This window comes from Lacerta agilis, chromosome Z (assembly GCF_009819535.1).
Source record: "Lacerta agilis isolate rLacAgi1 chromosome Z, rLacAgi1.pri, whole genome shotgun sequence".
In the NCBI taxonomy this organism is placed as follows: domain Eukaryota; kingdom Metazoa; phylum Chordata; class Lepidosauria; order Squamata; family Lacertidae; genus Lacerta; species Lacerta agilis.
This window is the reverse complement of record NC_046331.1, coordinates 34,328,398-34,349,841: the sequence shown is the minus strand read 5'-3', so window position 1 is coordinate 34,349,841 and position 21,444 is coordinate 34,328,398.

Here is a 21,444-nt window from a genome sequence, read left to right as displayed (position 1 = left end):
ATTTTGTTTTGGCTTGTTTGTTTTAGAACTGCTCTTTTTAAAATGTCTGGACTGTCTGCTAGATACATAAACCAGCTCACAGCCATCATGAAAAGCGGATATATACCAGATCGCTCATAACGGGACTTTTGAACTCTGTAATGTATCCACAATGGGGTATGTAATAGCCTGAGATAATGGGTCCTTCGGCTGGGAAAAAAAAATGTTTTCCAGTGGTATTTATCTACTCAGATTTATCAGCAATAAAATGTCACACTCTTGGGCTGCTTTGTTTCAAAGTTGATTCTGAAAAGGCATCCACTTAAAGCGGTTCCATATGTAAGATTATATGTGTATGAAATACATACCTAAGCTGTCAATTCCACTCACTCTTTCACGAAGGAATGTTTTCATGTGTGAGAAAAGGAGCCTTGCAAGCTTTTGGGAATCAGTTTTAGACCTTAGAAAGGATAGCGCAAGCCACTCATCTGAACCATTTAGCACAGGATGGAGAAATCTGCTCCTCTAGGTGTTGTTGAACTACAACTCCCCACATTGTGAACCATTCATCATTGTCTGGGACTGATAGGAGTGGAGCTCAGTAGCATCTGGAAGGTTGCAGGTTCCCCTATATGCAGTTTAGCTGCTTTATCGGTGTTTTCAGATGCCCTCCCCCTTCACAAAGACCTTGCATTGTTTTTGCTTGCTGAAACCATTGGAAGATATCACCAGGTCAGGCTAGGGTCAAGATGTATGTCACAAGAATATGAGAAGTGACACTCGCTGAAATATTCACACATCATAGCAGATTTGTTAGAGGCATTATACTTCTTATATTACACATTATAATGTAGGGTAAACAAGGCATGTGAAGGGGGATAATGTGAACAATCGTACCAGATTTTCCTTTCCACCACCATTTCCACCAAGCTCCAGTATGTGAATGGTGACTGTGAGCAGTGGGAGCCTCTATACTCATTGAGCTTCACACACATTTTAGAACTCTGCTTCTATCCGAAAGGGAAAGGGAATAAGAAACTACAATAAAGAGGAGGAGCAAGAGATACAAGAGATTTGGCTCCCTATTGGAGTGTACTAGCCCTGACAATTGCAAATCCCTTTCCCCCCTCTATGTTTGCAATGCAGAAAGAATATTGCAGATGTTCTGTTTATTATTAATAATAATAATAATAATAATTTTTACCCCACCCATCTGGCTAGGTCCCCCAAGCCACTCTGGGCGGCTTCCAACAAATATTAAAATACATTAAAATGTCACAGATTAAAAACTTCCCTAAAGAGGGCTGCCTTCAGATATTTTCTGAATGTCAGGTTATCTCTTTGACCTCTGATGGGAGGGCGTTCCACAGGGCGGGTGCCACTACCAAGAAGGCCCTCTGCCTGGTTCCCTGTAGCTTTGCTTCTCACAGTGAAGGAACCGCCAGAAGGCCCTCGGCGTTGGATCTCGGTGTCCGGGTTGAACGATGGGGGTGGAGACGCTCCTTCAGGAATACAGGACTGAGGCCGTTTAGGGCTTTAAAGGTCAGCACCAACACTTTGAATTGTGCTTGGAAATGTACTGGGAGCCAATGTAGATCTCAATGTAGTTAGTTAAACCAGGAAAGATAAACCTTTTTCAGTCTGAGGGTTGTGTTCCCCTGTGCACAACCTTTTCGGAGCCACATGCTAGGAATTGGTGGAGCTGGGGTGTGTGTGAGGAAGTGGGTGGAAATAACTTTGTTTGGTAGGCTAGTTCTTATACACACTCACACACGACTCTCTATTGTCCATCAAGACTAGCAAGGGGCATTATCAGAGTTCAATGACAAATTCCAACCAGGCAAAAATACCTGGGATGTGAAGCAGGGCCAGTGAGGGGGTACAGCCCAATAGAGGGGCACATGTGGCCCCAGGCCTGAGTTTTGCCACCTATGAATGAAAAACAAACAAACGTCCTTCTGAAACCAGTCAACCCTCCAGTCTGGTTGTAAGGAAACAATGAAAGAACTAAGTGGCAATTGCTTCTGTCAATTCCTCACTCGCTTACCGGGAATGTTCTCTGCATCACTTCAAACCTACTTAGTTGCCACGCTAGTACAAAGGGATGCATTTTGATATTGCTTGCCTGCAGGACTATTTCCCACTGCTGGTACTTCAGCTTTCAGTCACCTGCTAATGTACAAACGGTTAGCAAGATTCAAGTAGCACAGGGCAAGCCATGTTCCATCACCTCTTAATCTCCATGGATATATTCTCCCCTGAAAAATCCACACTCTCCTTGTTTCATTTTCCTGCGTTGTTGTTTTTCCTCTGATGTATTTGAACCTACTTAAAACTCTACACAAGGAAAGACTTGCAAAGAATTCGGGGAAGACAATGGTGAAGTCAACAATACTAAATCCCTCCTTCATCTGAGTGTTGATTTCTCCATATATTCTTAATAGCCTGATCTCAGGTGCTGGACCCAGCAACATATGATTCTGCTGTCCAGACTTTCCAGGAACAGTTTAGTGAAAAGATGTGGCTGAGGAGACATGGAAGTGAAATGGCACAGAGAAGGTAGCTAGAGAAAGGTTTTTCTCACTCCCTCATAACACTAGAACTTGCAGACATCCAGGACAGATAAAAGAAAGCACTTCTCCATGCAGCACAAAGTTAAACTGTGGAATTTGATGTCTCAGGAGGCAGTGAAGGCCACTGACTTAATGGTTTTAAAAGAGCATAATGCCTCCAGAGGACTGGACTATCAATGACTACTAGCAATGATGGCTACTAGCAATTATGGCTATGTTCTAACTCTGCTGTTGCTGGGAATTGAGAGGAAGATTCAGAAATATGAGAAGTAGGAAAGAAGGGGGAAGAGAGAGAGAGAGCTTAAAAAGATGACAGAATTTAGCACAGTGACAGAACACAGGCTTTGCATTGCAATAGATTCCAGGTTTAATTTCTGAAAAGTAGGAACTTGTCAGGGGAGACCTCTGCCTGGAGAAGCAGATCCTAGACTAGGAGGTCAAATTTAATACAGTTTCCTGAGTTTATATGAGGCCAGTAGTCTTCTGATGGGGGGAGGCAGGTGAGTGTAGGGATCTGCAAGGCACATAGAAGGTCCTATGTTCCATCCCTGACATATCTAGTTAGGGCTGGAGGATAACTGAGCCTTAAACCCTGGAGAACTATTGCCAGCTTACGTAGGCAGCTATGTAGATAGACCAATTGTAGATGGACTCAGTATAAAGCAGCACTCTGTTTCCCGGTCTGAGACCACATTATAAGTGCACAGCACAGTTATAAATTGACACACAGTTCACTCCAAGTTCAAAGGTCATCTAACTAATAGAATATCCTCTTATGTAGGTCAATAATAAACAACTTGGAAGGGAGTTATCAATTTTCCCCACCCATAAAATTTAGAAAGAAAACACTTTTTTTTTTTTGTCCAACATGCAGCTTTGCTTCTCGTTGACTAATATTGGCTGCAACTCCCCCTAGTGAGGCTGCTGTGAACATGACAGCCATTTCTAGGAACCGGCTAAGCAACAGCAAGCCCTCTTCTTAGTTACACCTCTCTATTAAAATATCAATAGCCAGAATGTAGTTTCCAACCATTCTGCAGAAGTGTGGCAATAAATTGTATTCATCTAGGCAATAGGATCAAGAATAGCAAAAATGTGACTTTGGGGGATGGGGTGAGAGTAATTTCCCGCAGCAGAAATTCCAATTACTGTGATTATTTTCTTTTGACTGCTATTTGATGGAAAGTCATAAAAAAATCTTGGGGAAATACATTTGCTTGGAGTTCACAAGGAACAAGTCATTATGCGTAACCAGACAGAGAGATTTTAAAATGGCCCTGGTTTCTTCTAAGTTTGCAGCACTGTGGGGAAATGAGAATTAAGGTATTTGGGAAAACTTCAAGTGTATGCTGTGTAAGCAGGTGGTTGATAAATTATCATCAGAGCAGCACCAAGAAAACGCATGCACACACAAATACATTTTTGGAGTGAGGTGGTGAGGTCCCGTCTACCAGCCCTGCTGAGACAACTGTCATGTCTCTTGCCATCACCACTTCCATCAATAGCCATTCTGCCTGACCAGAGCAAAGGAAGAAGTGAGACAGTGAGGCCCTTTCCATTGGCTTGGCTAGGACTTCCATGCAGCTCCTCTCATATCAGTGCAGCCTCCATCAATGGTCATTAGACATGTCCATTGTGCTGCATTTTAACAGTTTGAACAACTTTGTATCTGAGTGTGCACATTTTCCTCAGCCATCATCATTCCTTCTTTGAATTTTGGACCATGCCTCTTACCATACAAACCATTGCTATAAAATGTAAATAATCTTGAGGACTTTAGCGAAAGAGCAATATGAGTAAACAGGCAAATAAAGGGCACATAAATAAATGTCTGATTTGTACCACACACACACACCCAAATTTGCACCAGCCTCTTCTATATTTTGCACCAAGAAAGACAACATTCTGCAGTCCAAAATTGTTATTCAAATCAAACATATATGCAATATTTACTTGTCTGTGGAGCATATGCATATATTTTTTCTTCTGGCTACACATGAGAAGGGGGTAAAGACCTATCCAAACTATGAGAACCACCCTCTGATTATTGCAAATATTGCTTAGCTCTCCTCTGTTGTCTGAGATTGCAGCAGGCACTGTGGATGCAGTTTCAAGCTTGACTGCACAGTGACACAAGGGCCAGAAAGTTGTGGGTTGTTGTTTTTTTTTTAAAAAAGGAAAACTGAGGTGTGTAGGATGCTGAGTTCTGCACTGAAGATCAAATGTCACACTTCCGTGGAGAAACTAAATAAGCAGAGAGAAAACAACGTCCCTGTGTACAGTACCATCCTTTCTCTGCTTATGCTATAAAAAAGTAATTTGGGGATTCTGTGTGAAAACCCAAATTAACCCAGCAAGCCTTGAGAAGGCGGGGGGGGGGAACTATCTACAAATCAGTGAATCGCCAAAAGAGAATAGAAAGGGCATACTCAGACGAAAGGTCTACTTGCATTGCCTTCCACAGGGGCTAACTAGATGTGTCTAGAAAGTAGGGCTTCAGCATAATAATGCAAGAAGAGCCCTGTTGGATCAGGCCAAAAGCCAATGCAGTGTAGCAGCCTGTTCTCACAGAGGCCAACCAGATGCGTGGAAACAGGACCAAAGCACAACATTACTACTCTCCAAACTTACAGTTCCCAGCAAGTTGTATCCAGAGGCATACCTTCTCCAATAGTGGAGGGAAAACATAGCCTTTATGGGCTCAAAAGCAGCATTTTTATTCTGTTGCACATGGTGGCATTCTACCTGTGGAGTATGATTTGCTGTTCGTCTATTTATTAAAATCATTTCTGTGCCACCTTTAAACCAGAAATTGCCAAGGCAGTGTAAAACATCATAGCTCAAGACAAGGCACTAAAAAAAAACATTAAATCCCACTCCAGTGTATATACATAAGAATACATATACATCTCTTAAGAATCAATACAAACTAGTATGACGTATCCAAGACCCGGGAAGGTCTTGGTGAAACAGGCTTGTTTTTACTAGCTGAAAAAAAAACATTAGTACTGTTGGCACCTGCCATATATACAGGGAGTGGCCACTCCACAAGGTGGGTACCACCACAGAGAAAGCCCAGGTTGCTGTGGTGGCTGCTCCATTAGGATGAATGGGGCACTGCCCCACCAGCCTCACTATGCCCTCAGCCAGCCCACTTCCACCTCCTCTCTTTCCCCCTCTTGACACTATGCATAAACTGTTACTATGGTGTCTGTTGCCCCTTGTGAGGTTGAGTGGAAAGCATGGAGGCAAAGGGTTGCTAGAGCCTATGACAGGCACAGGCAACTAATTCTAGTTTCACCTCCATCCTCTTCTGCAAAGAGGATGTGTTCTGCGAAGGCCGCACTGATACTAAGAGGAGGAGGAAGCTGACAGCCAGTGCCACCCACTAAATTGGCTATATAATTAGAAACAGGAATCTGCCTCATATCTTAATCAGAGCAATGGTTCATCTAACTCAGTACTGTCTACATTGACTGGCAGTGGCTCATAACAGTTTCAGGCATGGGTCTCTCCCAGCTCTACCTGGACATGCCACAAATTGAACATGGGACCTTCTGCATGCAAATTAGGTACTCTACCCAGTGGCAGAGAAACCGTCTCCGGCACCTGGGGCAGCGCATGTGCAGCACCCCGTACGGACTGCATATGTGCGGCGCCCCACACGTGAGCACTCCATACGGAATGCCACACATGTGCAGCCCATATGGGCTGCCACTTGTGTGCGGCGGCTGTACGGTCCGTCACTTGCACGGTGGCCATACGGGCTGCGACTTGCATGCGACGTGCAAGCGGCATCCCATATGGACTGTGCATGTGCAGTGACCATATGGGATGCCGCACATGCGTACAGGCTGCCACTTGCACGGCAACCGCATGGACTGCCGCATCCCGTACAGACGACGCGAGAGAGCGGCAGCCCATACGGGCAGCTCTACACCTGGAGGGAGGCAGGGGCCATCTTGTCGCCCCTCCCAGAGTGACACCTGGGTCTCTCTGCCCCCACTGCCCCCCGCTTCCTACACCACTGGCTCTACCAATGAACTACAGTCCTTCCTTGTAAGTAAGTAAGAAAGCAGGTAGGTGGGGGCAACTGAGGTAGGAGTTCTTACTGGAACTGCCTCCACTGAATTCCTATCATGTCCCCACACCTCCCTGCAAACTAAATCTCCAGACAATTTAGGTTCAGCTCTCTCGGTGAACACCAGAAGCAGGATAATGGCATAACCAGGAGTTCCTCGGATTCAGGACCTTTTCTAAGCCAAATGTCTGATTATGTAAAGATAGCCTTAAATCTTCAACAACAAATGCTTGTTTGCTTCCTTGTCAGCACATTACTAAAACGTTTTGGGGGAAAGAGGAATATGGCCATTGCAGGATAATGTCTTGCACCTGAAGACAAAGGGGGAAACACCAGGCTAGATTTAAGCAGGAAGCCAAACAAAAATTAACAGCAAGTTGATTCATGGCATCTCGAGGGTGATATTTTCTACACCACTTAAACGTTTTGTGGGTTGGTGTCTGCAAGCGTTTCCTTGAAATATTAAAAGGGGACTATTTGTGGGGGGATGGGGTGAAAAGAATCACTCAATGAACAAATTCAATCAATTTTATCAACGACCAAAAAGATTATGTTTAGTTGACAAAATAGATTTTCTCACACATTAATTTCATGACTGAACCTCGAGTTGGTAAACCATAATGGCCAAGAAGGTCAATAAACTGCAAACCAGAGGGGGAAACGAGGGTTCTGTTGCCTTGCTATGAACTCGTTCTGTCACTAAGCCAATGCATGAAAATGGAATATAAGTGACAAAATATAACAAAGTGAAGCACATTAAGGGTCTATTCACACATCATTTTTGAGATCATGTGCAAAAAAAAAGGATATTAGCTTTTTCAGCCCAAATACCACATTCCCTGCTGAACAACCTTCTGGGGGCTACAAGCCAATAGTTGGCGGGGCCAGAAGCAAAAGTGGGCAGAGCAACAAATGCAAGTTTTACCGTTGTGCGGCAGGCTACTTTTACACACACATACAACCCTTTGTATTCTGCATTCAGGCAACTAGCTGGCAGTGTCAGAGTTCAATGAAATTCCAACCAGGTTAAAAAAAAAACACACACACACTCAAAGACAGTGCAAAGCAGAACTTGTGAGGGTTGTGACCTGGGGAGAGGGTGTGTGGCTGAGGAGGAGGAGGCTAGGGAGAGCCACAAGGGCCAGATAGAGAGGGTTAGAGAACTGCATTTGGCAAACCAGAGGCTCCGCACCCCTGCTTTAAACTGTAAGGTGCATGCAGAATATTATCTCCCCCCCCCCTTTCTTTTTACAGTGCATGCACATTAAAAGGTCAGGTTTCTCAACAATAACATGGAAGTCTGCTTCTTTCCTGATATATACTTCCTCGTGCATTGTAGAAAAATTTGGGAAATAATTCACATTTGGTGCTCATTCAGTATCAACATTTTCCCCATTTGAACTCATGCTTCTTCTCCTTCTTCTTCACCTGAGTTAAACTATTTAATCCATGAATCATATGTAAGTGCTTTCTTGAAGGAATTTTAAGTTCAGGTTTCTCAGAACGGAAAGTCACGACATGTTCTTGATAGTAGTAACCTTAGGGATTTCACCAAGGTGATGAGCAAACGACTCTCCGTTTCAAAAATGATATTGGCTTGAAAATTCTATGAATTTTCCTCCTGCATCAAATAAAAATTACTCTCTGTCCCCAGAAGGAAATGTGTCCTGTGCTAGTTCTGACTATTTGTCCATCTAACCTGGTGTTGTCTATTCTGACTGGTACTCCCAGTCTCAGGCAGTGATGTAATAGAGAGCCCATGGCCATTGGAACCCACAGGGCAGAAGGCAAGGAGACCAACAACAGGTGTAACCACAGCCTGTAACAGGCAGAATCAGCTTATTCTAGCTTTGTTCACATCCTCCTACTTAGCCAAAATATGAGGAAGCTGATAGTGCCACCAACAAGTAAGAACAGTGAAGTGTAGCTGGCTGAGGTCAGACTGAGGGTGGTGGGGCAGTGCCCCATTTGTCCTAATGGACTGGCCTCCACTGGGGTATAAACGGGGAAGTGCGGCTCTGAGACATTTTAATTGATGCTTGCAGTTTAAATGGTAGCCCTTCTTTGCAAGATTGTTTGCATTTCTTTTAATTAAACACTAAACATTGCATTTCAGCTGATTGGACATCAGTTGTGCTCAATGTGTTTTGCAAGTTGGACCTATACAGTAAGCAGTAAAAACCATGCTTACTATCAGGAAATTAGGCATAGCCTGCACTCACTCTCATCCTAATGAACTGGGAATTATGGGTATGGCTGTGGAGTGTCCTGAAGGGCTGGATTTGATGTTTGCAATGATTCTCCTGTACTGGATACTACACCACTGGTCTCAGACAGAGGACCAACCACCGATGAAAGCAGGACATGAAGGTGGTAGCCATTTATCCTTGATGGTTTATCCTCCTAGCACTTGATAGTCATGGAACGTTGTACATGGAGGCTATATTTTGATGCCATGGATGCCTTGATCCATGTATATGTGCCATCTTTTTTTAACAACCACCTTGGCATCACCAGTCTTCTTGCAGTCACATTCATAACTTAGGGTACATTCCAAACTGCCTGACAAGGTTTAAAGGAGCAGCAGGGAGACCACCTCATCCACAGCCCTGACAAGGTTTAAAGGAGCAGCAGGGAGACCACCTCATCCACAGCCCTGCTATGTCTGCCAGCTGAGGTGGAAACAAACCGCTGCACCAGCCTGGTACCTACTTGCAGGTACCAAGCTACCATCACATAATGGCAGTGGGGCAAGCAAGGTATCCAATGGATCATGGACCAACAGCCCCTCTCTCTTCTTCCTCCCTTCTCACCCTGTGTTGTGGTTTTCTGCTTGGACTTACTCCAATCTGCATCTTCTGCAGGGAGAACAGGCAGCTCAGTACTAGTGGAGAGGACATCTCTCCTAATCCACCCCCCCAAAAAAAATGGGTGGGTGGGTGGGTGAATGTGGGTAGGTGTCAGATTGCACCTTTGAGACTGGATTTCTTTTGAACTTCCAGAACCTACTGCCCACTAATTCACTGGCTAGCCTCAAGTTTGCATTTTATCACAGATGAAGAACAGACTCCTTCTTTTCATTTCCTTTGGCACAATTGATGATTACCTGCATTTCTGTCAAGTCCCATGACTTAGTCATATTCTCTTCCTACGAATGTACACTTGCCCTCCCGAATGAGTGTGCGTAAGAAAGCAAAAGCCCACCATTATTAACTGCTGCCTTTTGCTTCAGAGAAATGGGAACACTTCAGCAACCTTTTGTCAATGGGCTTCTTCAAATCAGTGTCTCATTAGGATGCTGCATCAAAGTAATCAGAGATTCTGGGCACATTCATCGGCTGGAGAGTCAGCTTCCCCCTCCTCGCTTCCTCTCCACTGCATTTCAACAAAGCAGCTAAGATTACTCTACTTGCCTGAGATGGTATGGATGACTTCCTGGCTTTACCAAATGCCATTGTGCCTGTCAAGAAAATCACTTGTATCTTGCTTCCATCACAAAGGAGGGCAGAGCCACTTTATTCGTTCTACATATCTAGTGGGGAAAGGAAGAAAGAAAGAAAAACCAAACACCTCAAGTCATAATACAAATTCACCGCAGGGATTCTATGAGCAGCTGGTGATGTTGTGGCAGGTAGAACGACTGGGAAAGAAGACTGAACGTCCTGTTCACACCTTTTTGATTTATTCTGCCTCAGGAGAGAAGAAGACTAGTAAAGGCCGCAACACTGCCAGGACCTTAGTTAAGCACAGACTGGAAGGTTTAGCAAAACAGGATGCAGTAAGTGTATCTTCAGCCTGTCATTTTGTTTGTATTCCAACTGGAGAATTCTTTGAAAAATTGCTACCATCTATGAATAGCATCCTCTGCACCATGATTTCAAACAAAAACAAAGAAGAGCAGTAGAGCAGTGGTTCTCTTACTGTGTGCTGGGAAATACCACAACAGAATGACATAGAGCAGGCATGTCCAACTCCCAAAAGACTGTGATCTACTCCCAGTATAAAAAACCGGCAGTGATCTAACCATTGTCATTGGAGGGAGGAGGAGTGTGCATGGGGTGGATGGATTGCCCAGAGTTGTTGAGCTTTTTGGGGGGGGCAGGGTGGAGTTTTTAAGCTTTTCCCCTATAACTTTTTGTACACAATAAGGATCAGCCGGGGATCCACCAGTAGATTGCAATCTACTGGTTAGACATCCCTGCCATACAATAATGTATATGTATCATCTTTTTTTTAAACAACCACCTGTTAGAAGGCACCTCAAAGATCACCTAGCCCAAACCCTTGTCAATACAGGAAATCTTCCCTGATAGGTGGCCATTTAAAAAATGAACTCCAAATAGAGAATCCAGTACCTTACTAGTATCGATGGCAGAAATCTTTTTATTCAGTTTGCACTTAAAGGGGAACCAACTAATGCACACTTTCCAGAGCAATACAAGAACCAAAATGCAGAGATTCTTTGAAATGTTCACCTATCCAAATTTTGTAATGCAGTTATCCAGTGGGGAAAAAGTGGGGGGGGGAATGCATATACTGGGGTAAAGTAAATGCATATACCCAGTGGCAGAGAAACAGGGGTGTGGGGGGAACACACCGCCCCTGGCGGCATGATCCTGGTGGGGTGCCATAGCGGCTGCCCCTCATGCTGAGCGCCACGCCCCTGCAGGTGCCACGCCATGCCCCCAGGATGCATGCCACACCCCTGCAGGAGGCGCACCATGCCCCTGCTCCACCACTGCATATACCAGGGAGGAAGCATAAAACGTGCACTAGGGGAAATTGTTTTGCAAAGACATTCACATTAGATAAAATTGCATTAAAAATATGTATATATTAGATGAAATACACACTAAATTGTTATTGAATTTTCATGAGGCCTTTAAAAAAGAAAATCACAAGCCGGTGCATAAATGTAAAGGACTGAATTCAAGATTAGAACCTGAGTGAAACTGAAATTGACAGATTCATCCATCCCTACTTACTTGGCAGTCTATTACACTGTCAAACAGATTATACCTTCAGGAAGTTCTTTTTTGACTAGAAAAGGGAATCAAACATCAACAAAGATAAAATCAATATGAACATCAGCAAAATATGAACATCAGCAAAGGCAAAAGATAAAGCAGAAATCTACCAATCTTGAAACCAAGTTTACAAACAAACTCCAAGCATTACTAAGGCCACTTTCATTAAACATAATGAAAAATAAGCTATGGTTTCCAAACTGATTGGAAAAACAGCGAACAAAACATTGTATGTAACACTGAAGAAAGCCTTGAAGTTGGAAATATTCACAACATTGCAAAACCATGATTTATATCTGATATCCGCCCATTTTTCTTGATAGATTCAATAAAGGGTCTCCAGTATGTTACAAATTTGTCATGTCACTCTCTCTTTTGTTGTTGTTGTGTTTTTTTTTTTACTTTAAAACGAATATAACGAGTCAATCTAGAAGCTGTGACAAACCCCCTCACTTTATCTCCCCATTCTTTAACAGAGCGGATGAAGAGTTGTGTAACTTCAGTGAGTTAAGCAGCTGTGCAATGAGAGAGTTTATTTATTTATTTATTTAAAGCATCCAGTCAAATCACAAGGAGGGCACTGCAAAGGCATTGTGTGGCAGGAGCTGAATCCCTCTGAGAATATATAATTTTTTGCAGAAACTTCTACCACAAAGGCTGAGGATGCCAGTGTGGCTTATGATCAGTTTCAAATAAGCAGTTGAGTAGAATTCAATGTGAGGCCTACTCAGAGCAGATACATTAAAGTGAATGAATATTATTAAGTTAGAGCTATTGATTTTAATAGCCTACCCTGAATAAAAGACCAGCAACAGCAACAGCAACAACAACAACAAAATTCCTGATACTTTAGAAGCAGGAACCTCGCCAGGGAAGCAGTTGGACCTTTGGGTGACAAGGGAGTAAAAGGGGTGCTAAAGGAGGGAAAGGAAGAAGAGAAGATGAGTGAATTATTTGTATCTGTATTAACTGTAGATGTTGTAAGGCAGATCCCTGTTCCATAACTTTCTCAGGAGGGGAGCTGGAGGAAGTGAGGGAAAAGAGAAAGTTATTGGCCCCTTTACAGATTAAAAGCTAGAAAACACTGAGTCCATGTGGGATCCATACTTAAAGAATTCGCATCGGATCTTGCCCCTAAGATCACCTTCTATGCCTAAGGACTTGAAAGTGGCCAATGATAGATAGATAGATGATGATAGATAGATGATAGATAGATAGATAGATAGATAGATATAAAATTAAAGGTGGATCTGGGAAGTAACAGGGTGGTTAGCTTGGAACAATGGTGGAAAATGTTTTTGAACATAGAACTATCAAGTATACGAAAGAACTTCCAGAAGCAAAACCAGCATGGCTCCCTCAAGGGCATGTCCTGTCTCCATAACCTTTTAGAGTGCATTGACATGTAGACATTTTCTACATAGTCTTTCAAAAAGCTTTTGATGAAGTCCTTCACAAAGACTCCCGAATAAGCTTAGCAGTCATGGGATAAGAGAACAGGTCCTCTTATGTATAGATACTGGCTAAAGAACAGGAGGCCGAGAGTAGGAATAAATGGACAGTTCTCACAATAGAGAGATGTAAGAAATGTGGTCCCCAAAGGATTAGAACTGGACCTGTACTTTTAACTTGTTCACGAGTGACCTAGGGTTACACGTGAACAGTGGGATGACCAAGTTGGCTGATGACACAAAATGATTCACAGTAGTGACGGCTCAGAAAGGGATTTGAAGGAGCTCCAAATAGGTCTATCTGGGAACAGTGAACAGGAATTAAAATGGCAAATGCAACTCAGTGTAAGCAAGCTTAAAATGGTGCAAACTAAGGCAAATGTTCCTAATTTAACATTTAAATTCATGAAGTCTGAAAGGCAGTGACTGACCAGGAAAGATATCTTGGAATCATGGTGGAGATCATGCTGAAGATGTCAACTCAGTCTCTGGCAGCTGGTTTTTTTTTGTTTTTTTTTAAGTGAATTCCATGTTAAGAAGCATTAGGAAAGGGCTTGAAAATAAAACTCCCAATAAGACAATGTGGTTATGCAAATCTATAGTGCAACAGCATGTGGAATACTGTGTTCAGTTCTGATTGTCACACCTCAAAAAAGGATAGTGTAGAGCTGGAAACAGTTCAGAAAATGGCAAGAAAAATGATCAATGGACAATAATAGTTACCCAAAAACTAAGGTCACAACACTTGCTATTTTGTTTTATAGTTTAGAGGAAAAGAGAGTAAGGGGGGGGGATGCAATAAAGATGGATATTTTGTATGGGGCGGAAAAAGTGGATATATTTTTTCCTTGTAGTTCTCCAGTCATGTAAGGTGAAGGTAAAGGACCCCTGGGCAGTTATGTCCAGCCAAACTTGGCTATGTAGTGCAGTGCTCATCTCACTTCACACCGAGGGAGCCATCATCTGTGTGTAGACAGCTTTCCAGGTCATGTGGCCAGCAGGACTAAACTGCTACTGGTGCACGGAGGACTGTGATGAGTGCCAGAGCACACATAAACACCATTTACCTTCCCACCGCAGCTATTTATCTACTTGCACTGGTGTGCTTTCAAACTGCTAGGTTGGCAAGAGCTGGGACAGAGCAATGGGAGCTCACCCCGTCGCGGGGATTCGAACCGCTGTACTTCCAATCAGCAAGCCCAAGAGGCTCAGTGGTTTAGACCACAGTACCACCTGCTCCCACTTCCAGTCATGTAATGAGTACAAAAAAATCATTCAATTATGGAATACCACTCCCATCGTCAACTGGAGGTGAATTTGCCACATTCCCAACTCCCCTTGGAAGAAGACTCAAAATGTTCTGGAGTTGAGTTAGGAAAGGGCTAAGTAGGTCATTGGGCCAATCAGGAAGGTGAAGAAGCCAGGTTTTATAAGCTGGCTCCACCCTAAACACTGCACTATTCTCTTTCCAGTGCCCTCCCTCTATATGTAGTTTGGGCTTTGCTGGTTGCTTGTTTGGGAGCCGAGTAGGAATTTTGAGGGTGCTCCTGTTTAGCCATGGGCTCCTGTTTTTCTTGCCTACTCCATACTGCATAGAGTCCCGTTCTTGGAGTGGTATTTTTATTGGTTTAATAGGCTTTCAGTCTCAACAGGAAAGAAAAGAAAATTTATTGGGGTAAATACCCAAGGCAGTATTGGGCTAATGGCACTCTTTGTCTCTCTATGCCACCTTGGCCATTTGTCATTGGGGGTACCCTTTAGGCTTGGGAGGTGCACTTGGGATGGTCCCATGGTGCACTTGTCAGGTTCATATATACTCAAGGTTCTCATAGCAAAGACAAACAATTCCTTCCAGCCCTTTGCTACAGGACCACAAGTGGATCCTGCAAACATGTCCAGGAGTGGGAAACTTCCCTGCCCAAGCTATATTTTGATTTGTCTAATGTTTATGTTCATTTTGTGGTTTGCAAATCCTGTACATTATATTGGAACAATCTTCTTCAACACAGCTACAGTTTCTTGCATCTTCTTTAAGGGTGTGTGGACAAAACTGCTTCACCAAATTGCTTGCATATCAGGCAAAACTGCATATAAACTTTTGTATATACAGATAAATTCACGATAAAATGCTGGTGAATTGGTGAATGTTAATGAGGACTTTAAAATCAATAATCTACAAGCTGGAGGTGGAAATAGGGAGAACCGAAGATTGGGAAAACGAGAAACTGAGAGAAACAGAAGTTCACAGATTGGCCCATCCCTCTGCTCTCCTTACCTTACTGCCTTCTATAGCTTTTGAATAGCTTCCCCTACCCCCCATGGATCTTATACCAAAATTGAGCCAGACATGGAGAAAATAGGGACAGTTCTCACTTCAGGTGGAATAATATCAGTGTAATTCTTTTGTTTTAGGGCACAAAATCTATTTTTCATGTGGTGAGTTCCCCAGGTACTGCAGTGCTGCAAGATCTTTTATAAGACTACATAATGCAACTTCATGAGCTTAGCCCCAAGGTACAGTGTTATATTATCCTCGACCAGCTACAACTGTCAAGAAAGGGGCATAAACATCTCATGGCAATGCAAAAGGCATCTGGAAGCCACACTGGTCCTATTATTTACTAGACAACGATGACCATGGCGTAATGTCTTCCATTGCTCAAAAAGCTGGTGGGGGCTGTATATTTGTGACCTTCAAAAACTGCCTAATAATAAGGTCAACCTATTCTGCACTTCTGAGATATTACTAAAAGTCTGCTGGAAGATAATTTGACTCTTTTGTTGGTATTGCTGAACCAAAGGAGGGTTTACGAATGTAACTGCCTGTACATAATGGGAAACTTTGAGATTTACCACATTCTCCTGAAGAATCCTACAAATTGTAAGGATCTTGGATGCCATCCAGTCAAACACCTTGGTCAGTTCAGGAAACCTGCATCCCCAACATTTAAGCTTCTGCTTAGACATGGGAGAGCTTATCACTTTCCAAGGCACTGTGTCTCACTGCCACAGGAAAGTAGGCATCTGCCTAATACTGAGTCATCCCACCCAGGGAGAGCTGTGGGCAGGATTCCTGCATTGCAGGGCGTTGGACTAGTTGACCCTCGGGGGTCCTTTCCAATTCTAAGATGGTACAGAATACACTGAAGCCATTATGATCTGGGCAATATATTTTTAGCATTCAATGGATAGCCAGGCTGTGATGACCTCAGACTGTACCATGTGAAAGTACATTTGAAAAGGATATTAACCAGATGGGAAATGATGCATGAAAGTTGTGTGGAATGGAATTCATTTCATCAAAAAAGAAACATTCAGATCACTCCTATCTTTAGATGATACAGTGTCCCGTAATTCCTATGCTTATATGATGGGGGTTTTTTTGGGGGGGGGTAATCTTTTTTACTTCATTTGCAGGTATTGTAGCAATATAAAATATAAATAAATTAATACAGTTGTGCTAGAAGAGTACAATAGGGCCCCCAGTTATTTTGCACATAAGTAGAGCCCTGCTGGATGAGGCCAGAGGCCCCTTTAGTCCAGCATCCTGTTCTCAGAGTGGCCAACCAGGTGCATGTAGGAGACCCACAATCGGGACCCAAGCACAAGAGAACTCTCCCCTCCCTCATTTTCCAGCAAGTGGTATTCAGAAGCATTACTGCCTCTAACCATGGAAACTCATAATATAACGAATATTAAAAGCATTCATTGTGAAAAAATATAAAGCATGCTACAAAAGGAAGTCTATTGTAGGAGTACACCAATGTAATTGGGAATTCACTTAACCAAATTTTACCATTACTGATTAATATGGTGAATATGGAAATTTGTGAGACTGTAGATTTACTTGCCATTACTAGTGACACATATTATTTGTGTTGGAGATAATTTAAAACCACCATACAGCAATAAGCAGTGAGTTATTTAGTGTTGGGGGTCATCATGTCATGTGAGAATTCTAGTCTTTAAGGGTCTAAGACTGAATGGCCAGGCACTGGGCTCACACGTCATCGTCCCCCCCCCACCATGTGGGACGAGGTGTTTCAATTGCACACATTTTCAGGCAAGCACACAATGACCCAGAATGCAAGTCCCACTCAAATCAGGGGTTGCCTATAAAAATAAATCCTGCATTTAGATGCAATGGATACCTACTCAAGGTCATAGCTGTCAACCTTTTCCTTTTTTTGTGGGAAATTCCCTTATTATAGCATTGGGAAACAGCAGGGAGGGTTGACAACTATGTTTATAGCAGTGGGGAACAGCAGGGAGGGTTGACAGCTATGCTCAAGGTAGACCCATTGAAGTTGCTGGAGATGACTAAGGGTTTATCCACATCTATCTTTTGCCCTGTGTCTAAGTGTTTTCGTTTGTTGGTTTGCCCCAAGCTTCAACCATGAAGACTCACTCTTTAAAGCTGAATTGGAACAAGCATCCATTCAGGTTTTCCACAGATCAATGTTTTTCTCCAATCGAGCTTTAAAGAATGGGTTTCTGTGGGGAAAGCTCTGAAGCGAAAAAAACAAGGTGCTCAGACACGGAGCTTTAAATCATGGGCGTGCCTGGAAAAAGTGGAGGAAAGATAAGTGTGGGTTAGCCCTAATATAGGTTCATTAATTTCAGTGAGTCTGCTCTGAGTACAACAACCCAATGCTGTTACCTGTATATTCTTCCTGATTAATGGAGGAAGAAAGTAGGAGCTATCAGTCTATGTGCACCAACACAAAGCTCATGCATAGTTTTGTTTATTAAGTCAAAGTTCGTGACTTATTGTTAAATGCACACATAACCATTCTCTATTCAAACAATAGCTAAACATTCTGGTTTCATTGTTCTCAATCCAATGGGCCCAAATGCTAGTTTAGTTCAGGGGTGGGGAACCTGCACTCCTCCAGATGTTGCTGAACTCCAACTTTCAGCACCCCTCACCAACATTCTTAATGGTAAGGAATGATGGGAGTTGCAGTTCAATAACACCTGAAGGTTTCTAATCCCTGCTTGAGATCTTAACTTTGTGCAGCTGTCTGCAAAACCCCATGGCCTGTTGTGCCCTGATGAATCCATCTAAATCACTGAAAAATGAGACTGTTGGGGCTATTATTTCTCCAATCAGTGAATTCTGGTGGTGACCAACTGATGAATTCCCCACTTGTTGAAAAACCCTATTGTATTCCAGGCCCTGCTGCAGAACAGTAATCAAGGAAATGAAAGACATTCTAAGGAGAAGATTTTAAATGAATCTCCCTGTAATTGCTGGGTACTGACATAATCTTAAACTAAAATAGCAGGTAACAGAATCCTTTCCAATTGAAAATACCTTTTAAAGGAAGAATGAAATGCATAGGATACCTACAACAAACTGTGCCTTGTTAGTGTGCATTAGCCTGAAATTTATAGCTTCCCTGTAAAAGCTAATTTAATGTTACAATAAAGGTATTGTTTGTTTGAGCATTTTTGCATGTCTAGACTGCTCTTGGGGCTCTATTTTTCCCCCTACCTAAGCTGTGCCATAAAGCATAGCAGGGAGACAATATATTTCCGACTTCTCATGGATTGCTATTATTTTACAAGTCATTAACCCCCAGAGATCTTTAAAACATTCAGAGAGCAGCATGGTGTGGAACATACAAAGTTTAAAAAGTTAATTTCAGTGCATGATTTGAGTGCCCTTTCATTGTGCCATTGAGGGCCTTTTCAGCAAAGACAGGCAGAAAAAGTGAACATGGCTAGGGGCTGCATTCTGCCTTGGTTGTGTGACTTGAAAGGTGCTTGACCCCTCACTTGCAGCATTTTTCAGTGTTGTATTTCTATTGATTTTTTATTATTTCTTTCCCTTTTTTCTTTTTTGCTGTTGTCTACAGACTGGGGAATAACCGATGCTAGCACTTTGTACCACTAATTAAGATTTGCTTTTGAATTCATAATACAAATGCACTGTAGAGCATTTGTCCATTTGTTGGCTCAAAAACACACAAAAGCTTCTCAAAAGCCCCAGCTCACCTAATACTCAATGGAAAGAGATGCCTTTACACCAAGATTGGCCTGGTTTACAGGTCACACTGAGCTGAACCATGGCTTAGCTTGAACATGCAGGGTACTGGAGAAGAGAATCAAGCTGCTTTGCTTCTCTCCTGTTGTTTTGCTGCTCTGTTATGTTGAGCTCAGCCATGGCTTGGCTTTGTGGGATATAAACACAGAGCAGTCAAAACACAACATTGCTAGAGTGGACATGAAGGTAACTCAGTCCTCCAGGCATAACTTCCTGCTACCTGGACTTCCTCTGTAACCAGAAGTAGGTGTGGTCTCACCTGGGAACAAGATCCCAAGACCAGTCACCATTTTCTCCTCGTCTATCCAAGGAGCAACAAGCATGTTCTCCTGGCTCTCAGCCAAGAGAACAAAGGGAGCTACTTTTCCCTATGGAAGTAGAAACCACATGTAAATACTTTTTACTGAGCAAGCCTGCCTTCTGAGAAACGCTGTGTAACTCAGGAAGTATGTGAGTAAACTCTTTTTATTCATTTAAGATACATTGTGTCGTGTGCAGTCTTTTAAGAGGGATATAAGGGACTTGTACCAGGAATATATATATATATTATTTTAGGCTTTAGCAAGCCTGTGCAAGCGCATCTGCTGTGTGTGTGTGTTTTAAAAGGGAATGAAACTCTGCTAAGTTTGGAGCTTGCTATCCCAAGCTGGGATAGGATATATCTGACAATATATCCTCATCCACATTCCTAATCATTCCCACAGGCTTGACGCAGAGGTAGCCAATGTGGTGCCCTCTAGTGGTTATGGACTACAACTCTCATCTGCCCCAACCACCATGGCCAATAGCTAGGGAGTTGTAGGCCACACATTATTCCCCTCCAATAAGTTGAAAGCTGTCTTCAGCTGCACAAAAATTACAGGAGACACATGAATGCACACTCTCATTTTGACTGTTCAAATATGTGCTACTGCCTTCAAATGATCTTTTAGGAAATTCTAAATCACCAATGAGTCATTTTCATAAATACTACTATTAAGATACTACAGTACTGTACACTAATCATTTTGAATGTGTCTGGATTGTTTCATTGTGCTTTGGTGAGATCCCCTGCCTTGGCCTTAGAGGCTAATTGAGAGCCCATGAGAGCTCTAAGTTCTGTTCCTTGATGACTTTGCTCTCTCTGTGTACAAAAGGAGCAGGAAAAAAGCATCTGTCTTATGCCTTGTTACGTTTTCTTAAAAGGCTGCAAATGTATGCACTCCCGTTTACTTATTTTATTTAGAAAAATAATAACATACTTTCAATAAGAAATTCCCAAGGCAGATACCACGGCATTACAATAAAAAAAATAACAATCACAAGTTCAGAAGGACAATTGAATAAATAATAAAGACAATCAAATAATTTCAAACAGCAGCAGCAAGCAGCAGTTGCAACTCTGGTACATTCACTAGTTTGAAAGCTTTGGAGTAAGCCACATTGAATGTCATGAGGCTTACTACTGAGTAAATATGTCTATGATCAGGCTTAATAGTACTAACACAGGGATGAGGAAACTGTGGTCCTCCAGATAATGTTGGACTGCATCTCCCATTATTCCTGATAACTGGCCATATTGGATGGGGCTTGTGAGGGTTGGAGTTTAGCGTTATCTAGACACTCACAGGTTCCTTGTCCCTGTCCTAGTGGCAAGTAGCTGCAATTTCCCCCAAGAAATTTCCTAAGAATAATATGAGATCATCATGTAGCGTTTTTCTGAGAGGTCTTCTGCAGCAAAACCTTAGGAGAATGTGGATTCCATTGGTAACATCAAGTGGCTTCCCTCAAAGAATCATAAAAAGGACACCCAAATCATTGCCTATGAGTGAGGGGGCAAAACGTGGTAAGCGCTTCTGCAGTGAACTTCTTTCCAGTAACTACCTTCTCGGAAGACAGCACCTCCTCCCTGCACTGAGAAGCATTTATAAAGCAGATCTTAGCTGGTTGGCAAGGGTGATGACTTTTGAGAGGCAATCTGTGTGCCTAGATACTGACAGAAATCAGCTTCCCCAGGTAATGAAATGCTTTGCAATTAAGGTGTGTAGACCTCTATGCTTCCAGTGTGGAAGATGTCTGTGCTTGACTAATGGACATCATGTCTGGATGGAAGGGACAGAGCTAGCAGTATGCCCCTATTCTCTGGATTTCTACAAATACCTCTTTATGCATGTTATTTGTGAAGCAGGCTTTTGAGAGTTTCAATTCCATGTTGTCATCATCATCATCAAAATCAAATTAACTAGAGGACAAGCAGAATACAATGCAATGATGGAATGAAATCCCACAAAGCTGGTATGGCTAA